This window comes from Notamacropus eugenii, chromosome 3 (genome assembly GCF_028372415.1).
Source record: "Notamacropus eugenii isolate mMacEug1 chromosome 3, mMacEug1.pri_v2, whole genome shotgun sequence".
Classification (NCBI taxonomy): domain Eukaryota; kingdom Metazoa; phylum Chordata; class Mammalia; order Diprotodontia; family Macropodidae; genus Notamacropus; species Notamacropus eugenii.
The window spans coordinates 316,716,694-316,729,396 of NC_092874.1; the positions used below are offsets into that span (position 1 = coordinate 316,716,694).

At 39.8% G+C, this 12,703-nt stretch overlaps 1 protein-coding gene across 2 annotated transcripts in view; it reads right to left on the minus strand.

Moving 5' to 3' along the window:
• FRMPD1 (FERM and PDZ domain containing 1) overlaps nt 1–12,703 on the minus strand; it is a 224,057-nt gene that overhangs the window by 166,397 nt on the left and 44,957 nt on the right. The window contains exon 2 of one of the 2 annotated variants that reach the window (XM_072596757.1): nt 7,425–7,528. The exons of the other annotated variant lie outside the window; for it this stretch is intronic. The gene's annotated coding sequence lies outside the window, so the exon portion shown is untranslated. The remainder of the gene's footprint in view (nt 1–7,424; nt 7,529–12,703) is intronic. 2 annotated transcript variants of the gene reach the window in all.

Consider the following 12,703-nt stretch of genomic DNA (forward strand, 5'->3'; position numbering starts at 1 on the left):
ACTAGCATCTCTTCACATGGGGAGACTGGGGAGGTCAATTCCTGTTTCCAGGAGTGTCATGATTACCTGGTATAGAAGTATCTTGGAGAGACTGGGGACCATGTGTAGATATTTTGTAACTGGTTCCAGTCTCCCATAGTGAAGAGGAGACTCTTCTATTAGCTATGAAATGATTCAAAAAAGCCCATCAGTTTCAGCTTCCACCATTTTTTGCCTTACTCATTTTTGGAGGGATCTCACATCTGGAGAGAGTCCATGCTGTAAGGGTAAAGGACATGGGACCTCCTCCACCTTCAGGTCATCTATCTGAAGAGGGCCTGCATCCTGGGCCTCTGCATTTATTCTTTTCTGATTGAGGTGGAGGAAGCAGAACCTCTCTAACTCTGGGCTGGAAAGGTCTGAAGGGAGACCAGCATTCTGAATTATTTCACAGCTAGCCCAATAGCAATGTCTTGAGGAAAAAAAGAGAAATCTTCTGGCCCCATGCCAGAGAAAACTAAAATGAGAATTAAGCTGACAGTGAAGTCATCTGTAGACATGAATTTGGAGGGATCAATAAAATGTAGGAACCGAGCGAAGTTGTGTGTGTCCTCCCCCAGATACTGAGCTGGTATGGGGGGATACTATGACCTGTAGGTATCAGGGAGTATCTCAAAAGAGATGGGTGGTAGATAAATGCTACCTTCCCCTCCCTACTTGTTCGGATATGCCTTATGTATATGTGTGTATTTGTTAAAGCTTTGTGTTAAGGTAAAAGCTATTGTTGTTAAGTGGTTAAATGGAATTAGGATGCTAGTAGTGGACCCTTCATAATTAGAGGAAAATGCAGCCATTGGGGATTCAAGTCAACGGCAGATACAAGAAGAGATATTGCTCACAAACCCCTCATAGTAACCGAGAACCCCAAAGGGTGATATAGGAAGAATGACCCTGGGAGAGGGAGACAGTGCATACATACCATATTATAATAACAACAGGCAGAAGTAGCTGTTTGAGTTTGAGGAAATAGCTGAAGATAGATTAATATAATGGAATGTTATTGAACCATAAGAAATGATATATAGGAAGAATCTAGAGAAAAATAGGAAAACTTATGGACTGATGAAGAGTTCATAATTATATCAGTTACAAGTATATAAGTTCATGAGTAAGCAAATTAAGGAAAATAATAATATAGTAACTCCAACAATATAATGAGGAAAAACATTAATGTTAATTAATTCTTTATTAATTTTTTACCATTATTATTAATCAATTCTAAGACAGCAGTTATTTGGTGCAGTGGGTAGAGCACTGGACTTGGAGTCATAAAGACCTGAGTCCAAATCCAGCCTCAGATGGTATGATCCTGAGCAAGACATTTAAGCTCTGTTTGCCTTAGTTTCTTCATCTGTAAAATGGGGGTGATAATAGTACCTACCTCTCAGAATTGTGATGAACAGTAAATGAAATAATAATTGTAGCACAGTGCCTGGTATAAAGTGAATGCTACATAAATGTGAGCTATCATTAGTGTTCTTCTTAGAAGTCTGGGTATGCTTTGAGAGAGGTTTGCAAGGGGAGCCTGAAATCTGCCTAATCACTGGTAAACGGTTCTCAAAGCCAACAGGCTTGCCTTTGGCCTCTTGGAGACATAAAGTAAGATAAAAATAAAGGTCTAATTTATGCCAGAATATTCATAATAGTAGGTGACAAAGAACTGAGAATAAAATGGGCTACAAACTCATCTCTGTCACTTGTCCCAAGCCACTCTGGCTGCCAGTTCCTATCCATACTCACTTGCTTGCTTGGGCTAGTTCTTGTCCTGTTTGCTGCATGTTCTTACTATGTCTCAAGATGAGAGATAATCCTGCTTCTCCTGCTGCTCTTTCTTCTTGGTGAGGACAGTTGCAGGGACAAAGGGTAGGCTGACAGATACTGATGGCATTAAGAAAGCACTGGCCAAACTTCCTACCTCCCCAACCCTGACATCTGTTTTTATTGTCACACTCACATCTGATTCTTCATGACCCCATGGACAGTACGGTCTTCTTGGAAAAGATACTGAAGTGGTTTGTCATTTCCTTCTCAAGTGAATTAAGGCAAACAGAGGTAAAATGACTTGCCCAGAGTCACACAGTAAGAGTTTGAACTCAGGTCTTCCTCACTCTAGGTTTAATGCTCTATCCAGTGAACCATCTAGCTGCCTCTTACCGTGACTGCACCCAACCATTGATGGTTCACCTATCCTATAATAAAAGTACAAGTTTGTGTGCCCTGAAGATGGGATACTCAAAGCCTTTCCACACCTAGCAGGTGAGTTCCTCCAGACCCAATTCTACCTTGTTCCATTCTCATGATCTCTCCTTCGGTTCCCTTCCTCTACCATCAGATCCAGCCATCCCCCTTATAGTAGATGTCAGAATTTCTAGTTATGGTTCTGTATGGGAAAACCATTATATTTAACTAGTAAACAAGAAACATTTAAATTCTGGGCCTACAAGCCAAATATTTTCAGATCATCTCAGAAGCTTATTGATGGAGACCCTTGGGGAATCCCCCTCTGTTAGATGAACCTCTATCTTAAATTAAATTAAGCTTGAGTCCACTAACACTTATCCAGCACCCACTTCTAGGCAGTGGGATTAATGAGCAAGCTACTATGTGCCTCAAGCTTTTCTCAAATAATGTAGTAGAAGAGGTTGTGTTTATACAAACTGGTGTTTAACACCAGTAAGTATAGTGGGGAGGGGGTGGAGGGGGAGCCATTCTCAGTCAATTAATTAATTCTCATGGAGATCTTGAAAATGATTCTCTGGACTTTTTCTGACTTTATTTCTCAGAAATGTTCAGTAGTTACAGAGATATTTGTTTACTGAATTTTTGCTTCCTAGGGTTATAAAATAACCTTGCCATCTTAAAATTGTATTAAGGGGAGGGGAAGAAGTCTTTTCTTGCCTCTGGATCAAGTCAGATAACTTCATCCAAAGGGGTCAAACTTTCCTCCTCCAGAAACCAGCTCTCAGTTTTTCAGTCTAGCTTCACTATGATCCCCCAGGCTACTCTTGGTTCCCTATCTTCTCTTTCTTCTGTCAAGTCAAGGCACATTTTTGAAGCACCTGCTTTGTGCTAAGTACTTTCCTAAGCCCTAAGGATACAAAGAAAGGTAAACAAAAACCAGTTCCTGCTTTCAAAAAGCTCACAGTCTAACGGTCAGCTTGGCTCCATGTCTCTTCTCAGTACTGTTTTAAATTACATAAATTTGGGTATTTGGCCACGGTCATTATCTTCTCTCTCCTATCTACACCATTGTTACTGGTGGAGTTAGGCATTTGGCAGACACCACTAATAACAATACATAGCAGTGAACTTGACTTTCTTGCGGATTTGGTGCTTCCTCAGATGTCTGCTCTAATAACCTGCTGCGGCCCCTGACCTGCCCAGGACTTGCCTGGTTCTTTGCCAGTTTCTGTAAGTGCTTGGTTACTCCGCTTCTGGACATGTTATTATACTCTGCGCAGTTCTGCAGGGTTGGAGAAAGTCTGAGTTACCTGTTAGACAAGTATAGGTAAGTGGATGAGTGGGATAGAATATACCTCAAAGGCAGGGATTGCTTTGTTTTTGCTTTTTATCTCCAACACCACTCAAAGTGACTGGTGTTTAGTAGACAATAAACTCTAGTTCAATTACTGAATTGCTGACAGGTTTTGTTTGTCAACTCAAAGTGTCAGCTCCCTGATGGAACTACTGGTCTCTAACTTAAAGCAGAATAAGGAATCGAATTTGAAAGTTGTGTGTGGGAGAAGGGAAAAATAGAGAGACAGACAGAGAGGCAAGAGAGAGACAGAGTGAGGCACACAGAGAGACTTGCAGAGAAGAGAGAGAGGGATAGAAGGAGGGAGAGAGACACAAAGAGAAGAGAAGAAGGGGAGAGGGAGAGAGGAAGAGAAAGAAAAAGAGAGGAAGGTAAGAGGGAGAGAAAAAGAGAGACAAAGACAGAGAAAAAGAAGAGATAGAGGAGGGGAGAAGGAGAGAGAGAAGAGGGAGACAGAGATAGAGAAAGAGTAAGAGAGGGAAGGAGAGAGAGAGAGAGAGAGACAGAGAGACAGACAGACAGAGAGAGACAGACAGACAGACAGAGAGAGAGAGAGAGAGAGAGAGAGAGAGAGAGATGCTCTTGAGAGCTACTATTTAAGGTTTCATCAACTGGATCCAGTTTTCCTTGGTTCTTTTCAGACCCTTTAAAGAGTTTCCTCCCTTCTCTAGTCTCACTGCACCTTTTAGGAATAAGTACTGTCCCTAGAGTTGGGGAAAACTGATGGCTTAGTAGTAGTTAGCATTCAAGTAGCACGTTAAGGTTTCCAAAGTTCTTTACATATCTTCTCAATCTAACTGGAAAGAACTGATTAGAAAGAACTATCTCTGATTCCACGGGCTGGACTGCAGTCAGAAGAATCAGGGAATCCCCATCATACAAGACCCTTAACCAGGAAAGACAGTTGGGGGTGTTAAGAGGGGTGGGAGGAAGAGGAGACAACAGATGGAGGTGGATGGAGAGGGTGATAGAGAAGCTGATGACCCATAAGACTGTCAGGTAGATGTGATGACTTTTGGGGTAGAAACAGGAGGAATACGTGTGGTTTACCCATGAATCAGGATCTGATTCATGAACCATGAATCAGAAACAAAACATCTGTGCTACCTTTGTCCAGTTGCTAATCAGCATCACCACAACAAGCTGACATGTAACATTAACCTGAGAGCCTGGCTAGTTTCAACCCTCAACATAAAATAAAACCTCCCAAAATAACTACTTGAGTTGAGAACTCTCTTTTAATTTCAAGACAGAGATCAGCCTTCCTGGGCCATTCTGTCCCCTCTCCAATGCATGCTTTGTGCTAATACCCAAGTCATCTTCCTAATTCGCCATTTGATCATGTAACTTTTCTACTCAAAAACTTTCATTGACTACCCAGTGTCTACTGAATAAAGTAAAAGCTTCCAGAGAGGCTATTACTTCTGAAGACTGGAAAGTGACCATAAGAAGGCAGAAAGGAAGGGCTAATGGACCTTCTTTCTTAAGAAAACTGTTTTTAACTCTTATGTAAAGAAACATTGTAAAGACAATTCTTGATGTAACATGCATACCCTTGCTCCACTCCTTACATCTGTCTCCTTGCTTGCTGGAAGTTAGGACTCTCTTTTCTCTGCTATTGACTTGAGCCCTGATCAGCTGTTGGCCTCATTTTTTAGGCCCGGTGACTAGCACTGCAGCAACATTTAATCAATTAGCTTTGGGCAGCTAGGTCGTGCAGAAGAGAGAGCTCAGGGCCTTGAGTCAGGAAGATTCAAGTTCAAATCTGACCTGAGACACATATTAGCTGTGTAATCCTGGGCAAATCACTTAACCAAGTTTTCCTAAGTTTCCTCATTTGTAAAATGAGAAGGAAATGACAAACTATAAAAATATTTTTGCCAAGAAAACCCCAAATGGGGTCATGAAGAAGTAGCCAAAACTGAAATGAAGGAACAACAACAGAAAATAGGCCAGTTTGGCTGGAGTTTAGAGTGCATGAAGGAGAGTTCTATAAGCCTAGAAAGGTAGGCTAAAGTCCAAATGTGAAGGGCTTTAAAGGACAAACAGAAGAACGTGTACTAGCCTAGAGCCAAAAGGGAGCTATTAAAACTTCTTGAGCTAGTGGATAACGTGATCCAACCTGTGCTTTAGGAAAATCAGTTTAGCAACAGTGTGGGAGAGGAATTAAAAAGGGAATCTAAAGGCAGGGTAAGCAATTAGAAAGTTATTGTAATAGTTCAGGTGATGAAGGAATAAACTGGGGTAAGGGGTTTGTGAGGGGAGAGAATAAAATGATTGTGAGACAAGAAGGGAGAATTAAAGTGACTTGCCAACCAGAGAGACTGGAAAGATGCTGCCTCCAAAGAAACAGGGACATTAAGAATGGGAAAGGCTTAGGGGAAACATAATTCTGCATAGGACATGTTTTGAATTTGAGATGTCTCCAGGACATACATCAGTATGCAATTGGCAATGTTAGATGACAAAGAGCTGTATAAATGTGATTGATTACAATAATTATTATTATTTTGGATCAGAACCTGTGATTTTATCAGTAAAGGGCATTCCTAATATAGAAACTCCCTCCATCAATGCGATTTGACAATTCTGCAATTTATAATTTTAGGCGATTGCTTGGGGGCACTAGGAGATTAAGAAACTTTTGAACAGTCACACAAATTAAAACTCATAATTTCCTGACACCAAAGTTGACCTATCTATGACACTATGATGCCTTTAGGACAGGATTTCTTAACCTTTTAGGGTGTCATGGATCCCTTAGGTAGTCTGGTGAAGTATATGGACCACTACTTAAAATAATGTTTTTAAATGCATAAAATAAAAAATGTAGGATTACAAAGGAAACCAATTAAATTGAAATACAATTATAAAAAAATTTTTTAAAAGTTCTCAGACCCCAGACAGGTTAAGAACCCCTATTTTAGATAACTGTGATCATGATTCGAGTCCTTTACCCACACACACACTTGCCCCAATCAGCCAAGGGTCACAGTCTTGTTTTTAGTTCTGGAAAGTCAAAGGTCAGGAACCAGATAAGGATGGAAGTGCTGAGGGTAAAAACAATGTGAGTGTGGACAGGATGTTCCAAAAGTCTTAATGCAGTTTAAGCTGTTCAAGCTTAAAGTTAAAAGCCTTCAGCACCCACCCAGTGTCTACTGAGTAAAGTAAAAGTTTCCAGAAAGGCTGTCAATTGTGAAGACTGGAAAGTGACTGAGGGCAGAGAGCAAGGACTAAGGGACTTTCTTCTTTGAGAGGACTGCTTTTTCAACTCTTATCATGTGAAGAAGCATTACAGAGAGAATTTTTAGCGTACCATAAACACCTTGGCCCCATTCTGTCAGAGCTAGGCCGCTTGCATCTCCCTGCTCACTGTTTTTCAGAAAACTTGAAAGAGTTTGACTTTCCTCTGCTATTGGTTTGACTCCCCATTGAGTATTTCCCCCATTTTTAGGCCCAGTGACTAATACTCTAATAACATTTAACCACTTAGCCTTTTTAAAGCTATTAAAGCTAAAACTTCACCAAACTTTTGAGACACCCTGTAGAAAACTTATGTGTCCTTGCCCCAAAGAGGACCAGAAAGAGGATGGGGGTGGGGAACCAAAATCATTCTAGTGAAAATTATTCCCTTAAAGATGCTGTGATGGTGGCTACAGATTTCAGCTCCTTTTTATGGAAACCCTCAAAGGAGCCCTTTGGGGTCGCTCCACTGGTCCCACTTTTAGTTCTCCAAACTGACAAGGGTGCTTTTGGGGTGCATCTCTTTCCTTGTGCAAGGACCCTTGACAGCTCTCTTGTTTGGGGCATGAGTGTGCTCAGAGTAAATGACTCACTGTTCTTCTCTTACCTCATCTGTGGGCAGGTCTCCCATCAGCATTTACGGAAGCCCTTCATGGAGAGGAAATTCTCAGGGTGCAGATGAAAAAGATAATATAAAACATACTTTTAAACCTGGACCAAAGAAAGAATGAGAGACTGAATGTAACCTATTTCTTCCCAAGAGCTCAGAGCTCAGTATAAAAATGAGAAATTTCCTCATTTCTTATATAATTTTCATTAGGCACTGTTATTAGAGCAATAAAGCGATTTTTTAAATGTAAAAAATTAAATACCCTGTAACATCTTCATAAATTAATCCAATCTGTAGCAGAACTCAGGATGAGGTCAGGCTTATTATGTCTTATCTAAAAGGACTTAGAATGATAGATTCAGGGCTGGAAGGGACCTTAAAGGTAATCTAATACAACTCCTTCATTTTACAGCTGAGGGAACTGAGATCCAAAGAGATTAAGTAATTTGCACAAGGTCAACACAGGTAATCTGTAATAGAAGTGAAATTCAAACCTAGATTCTTTGACTCCAAATCCTGTCTTTTTCCCACAATACAAAACTGTTTATTACTTTTAGTGACTGAAAGACTTTGTTATACTAATGATAAAACATATACTACACAGCATGTATGGACAGTATTAATTCACTTTTGTACAGGACCTTACAGTTTTCAAAACACTTTCATATTCATTATTTCATGTGAACCTAAAGAAAAAAATCTTTTGACATAGGGTAAGGTAGATGTCACCATTTTACAGATGAGAAAATTGAGGCACATGTCACATAGCTAATAAGTATCAAAGTCAGAAGGGCAGCTAGGTGGTACAGTGGATAGAGCACCACCTCAGACACTTGACACACTAGCTGTGTGACCTTGGGCAAGTCACTTAACCCCAACTGCCTCATCCTGGGTCATCTCCAGTTATCCTGATCAATATCTGGTCACTGGATTCAGATGGCTCTGGAGGAGAAGGGAGGCTGGTGACCTGCACAGCCCTCCCTCACTCCAAGTAAAGTGATGGCATGGTCTTCTTTGGCAACGAAGGACGAACATACACACACTATCAAAGTCAGAAATAAAACCCAAGTCTTTTGACTCTGAGTTCTGGGCTCTTTCCAATACATCAGGCTATCTGACTCCATTTTAGCAAGGTGCTGGTGACTTTGCACACCAGAGATTCCATTTTTCCACTTCTAATTCACTTCACTTTCTCTTCCTCTCAGGATGAAAGCAGGTATTGAAATAATCTTTGACTTTTTAGCATCATGGTGCAATCTGGAGAGTGCTAAAACTGGAGTCTGAGGCTCTGGGTTCAAATCCCAGCTCCTCTGTTTACTCTCTCTGTGTCACCTTGGACAACTCACAACCCTATTAATCATTTTCTTCAACTGGAAAATGAGGGGGTTACACCAAGTGACCCACAAGGTCCATTCCAGTTCTAAATCTCTAGTTGTATGATCCTTTTCTCCATTCAAATGTTCAAATGTTCAAAAAGGTTTTTTTTCTTTTTAAAATGTAAAAAAATTTTCTTAATTTGCCTCCTGGGCACTTAGGCCCTATTGCCAACATTATAGTCAGCCTCCTCAACCTGCTCAAACTGGAATCACCTGGAGTCTGACTCTGGGTCACTCTCCTCAATCACTTCAAGGTCATCTCCAAACTACATCTGCTAGAATACACCATTCCTCTCCCATCCCTTTTCTAGCCTCCCTTATGCACAACCTTCCTCCCCTAGACTAGAAGCTCCTTGAGAGCAGGAACTGTCTTTCTCACTTGTATTTATACAACCCAGCTGTTAGCACAGTGCCTTGCACATGAAAGCCCTTAAGAAATGCTTTATCCTTCATGCTTTTTATATTTGTTCTATCTTCTGGCTTTTATATCTTTTATATCATATATTCTTTTCTATATATTTTTATATCTTATACACTCATTTGTTATCATTTTCTATTTGTTACATCTTTTGTTTTTAAATCATCTCTTCATTTCTAGATTTATCCCTCTTCCCTCCCCGATTCCGAAAATCATCCCTTGGAACAAAGAATTCTTTTCAAAAAAGATTTTTAAAGAGCAGTTCTGCAGGTCAAAGAATCTGAACAGGCAGTTTTCAGAAGATGAAATCAAAGCCAGTCAACAAATCAATGCTGCTTGACAGCATGTGCAATTTTCCACACCCAGAGTTTCCTGCTGTTGCAAAGAGGGAAGGGAGGCACATTTTCTCAACTTTTCTTGGGGCCAAGCACAAAGAAGATTTAAAGAGTGAGAAGCTGAAATAATTGCCCAAATGGATAGTGAAAAAAAGACAGTGTTTAGCAGAGAGTCTGCAATGCTATTAAGCAGAATATTGATTGTTTTGATGAACAAATCAGGGAGCAAGAGACTGCAGGGCATTAGGATTTCAGAGCTAGCACAACAACAAAATGTTTCAGCCCTTCATTTTCTCTTGGGACAAGAATTTCTGATGGGCTCTGCTTTTAAATTTATTCTATTTTGTGTCCTTAATAAAGTCTGTGGAATGTTTGGTAGTAAACAAAAGGCCAATTTTTAGATTATTTATATATTTTTTACTTTGGTTTTTATCCCTTAGGGATAAAATATAGTGCCGTCCATATAAACAAAGGGAACAATTATTTCTCCCCCTTTTCTGTGTTTTTTTAAAAAATAAAACATTCTTGTTAATGCCAGTCTTGCAGTCAAAGCATTATAAGATCTCAGCATTCAGAGGCAAGCTATTCAAATCTATATGTAAAAAATCAATTTCCTGTACAATGTACCTGGAAATTTAGTCACCCAGCTTTTACTTAAAAGATCTCCAGCAAAGCTATTTGGAATGAGACATGTAGTGTCCATATCCTTTGACCAAGAGATTTCATTGCTAAGCATATACCCTAAGAAGGTCATCAGTCAAAAGAAAGATTCTCTATACACCAAATATTTACAACAACACTTTTTGTGATAGCAAAGAACTAGAAAAAAAGGGGATACTCATTGATTGGGAAATAGTTAAACAAACTGTGGCATATGAAAGTAGTGGAATTTACTGTGTTGTAAGAAATGATAAATGTGATGAATACAGAGAAGTATGGAAAGACTTACATGAACTGATGCAGAGTAAAGGAAGCACAGCCGGGAAAACACTGTATAGGATGACTGAAACAACATAAATGGAAAGAACAAGAACTACAAAACAATCAAACTGAATGTTTCAAAATTATATAAAAGAAGTTTGTCCTTGAAGAAGAGATATGAGAAGACAACTCCTCTCACTCCTTTACAAAGGTTGGGGTTCACAAGTATGGAACATTACATATCATGTCAAACTTTCTTGATGTGTTAATCAATTTTACTGAAACTTTTTCTTTCTTTTTTAAAAAATCTTTGTTATGAGGGATGACTCCTTTGTTACAATGGATCCTCCTCACTGGGAGGGGGAGGATCCGGGGGGAAAGACCTAGGTGATATAAAAAATAGAAGATAGCAATGAAAAGCTATTTTTTTAAAAAGACCTTGAGCAAAGGAGAAACCTCTACCTGTGAAGGTAGTTCACGTTTCTTTAGTAGAGATCTAATTGTTAGCAAGTTTTTCCTTGTGTAAAATCTCAGTTTACCTTTTTGCAACTTTCTTTTGTTCCTGGTTCTGTCCTTTGGAGTCAAGCAGAAGTCTAATCTATTTTCTACAGCTCTTCAAATACTTGAAGACCACAATGACAACCCCCAAGTCTTCTCTAGTTCCTTCATCCCCAGTTTCTCAAGCTCATTCTCTTATGGAGGGCAATAATCCTATTGTTCCCTCCTCTGCAGACTCTCCAGATTATTAATGTTTTTCCTAAAATCTAGTACTCAAAATGGAACACAGTGCTCCAGATGAAGCCTGACCAGAATAGGATACAACAGGCTATCGCTCTCTTATTTCTTCATGACATACCTGTCAATGAAGCTATAAAAATTATATTCACTTTTTTGGTTGCCATGTCACACAATGGACTCATATTCGAGCCTTTTCTGCTCTCCCCAATTGCTAGTACCTTTCATCCCTACTTATCTTTCACTTAGTTGTATTTATTCTCTGTGTATGTGTGTGTGTATATATATATTTATACATATATGCATGCACGTATGCACATGTACACATACTATCTATCTATTATCTATCTATTTATCTGTCTATCTATCTATCTACTTGTTATCCCCTCCATTAGAATGTGAACCCCCACTGAGGAGGGACTATTTTGTTATTTTTTAACAAAAGACATTACATGACCCCCCCATCACAAACCCATCAATAAATGAAAACAGCATGTGCAGAATATAATCAGTGTAATACAGGGAGTCCCTCCTGCCTCAGTTGATTTAGTCACAGAATGAGTCAATCGTCAACCAATCAGTCAATCGATTTTGGCCCAGAATGTAACCAAAAAATATAAATTAACTTTTAAGAAAATTTCCTGAAACTTCATAAGAATGCGTGAATAAATCCGGCATTAATTTGAAAGGACTATAGGGTTTTGGACATTAGTTAAAGGTAACCAATACCACATAGGAAATATCTCGTAATTCACTGAGAAAAATCAGGTATTCCCCTTGGGACCACAGATAAAAACAAGTCATTTGGCTGTTGAGAGTTCCAGGTTCAGGAGCACTTTGTGGAAGCCGACCTTTTCACCTGTACCAGAATAGAAAAAGGAATGGCTACCTCTCCTCTTCCCCCTTTTCCCCAGTGAACATGTTAATGGAACCAATGGATCAGTAATTCTTTGGATTTCTCTCCATCATGCTCCCAAGAACCTTATAAATGGGAAAACTCATCATCCAGAAAGATCCAATCAGCTTTGATACTCCCATCTCATCAGTATCCTCTGCCCTTCTGATTGGAGGGTAGAGTCAAGAGTTTGAAAACCTACATTTAAGAAAGGGGTCCCTGCTGGCCATCTCTTTCCCACCTGGCTCTGTGCCCTTTGGGACTTCTTTGGATTTCTCCATTATGCCCCAGGCCAGGGATCTTCTTTCCTTCCCCCACCCCAGCTTTTCAGTTTTTTGGGGGGGGACAGGGACAGTCCCTAGCACTTAACACATTCCTCGAACATAGTAGGTGCTTTAAAAATGTTTTTTGACTGACTGACTTGTAGAAGACAAAGGTTGTGACTAGGAACAGAGACACACTTGAGGACAGACACTTGAGTACAAAGAAATCACACAAGGATGAAGGCAGTTTCGGGATCCATGATCTCTTGTGGTAGAAAAAAAAATGTCTACAGACTCAAGAAAGAAAGCGAATATCCAAACCTGGCCCTGGGG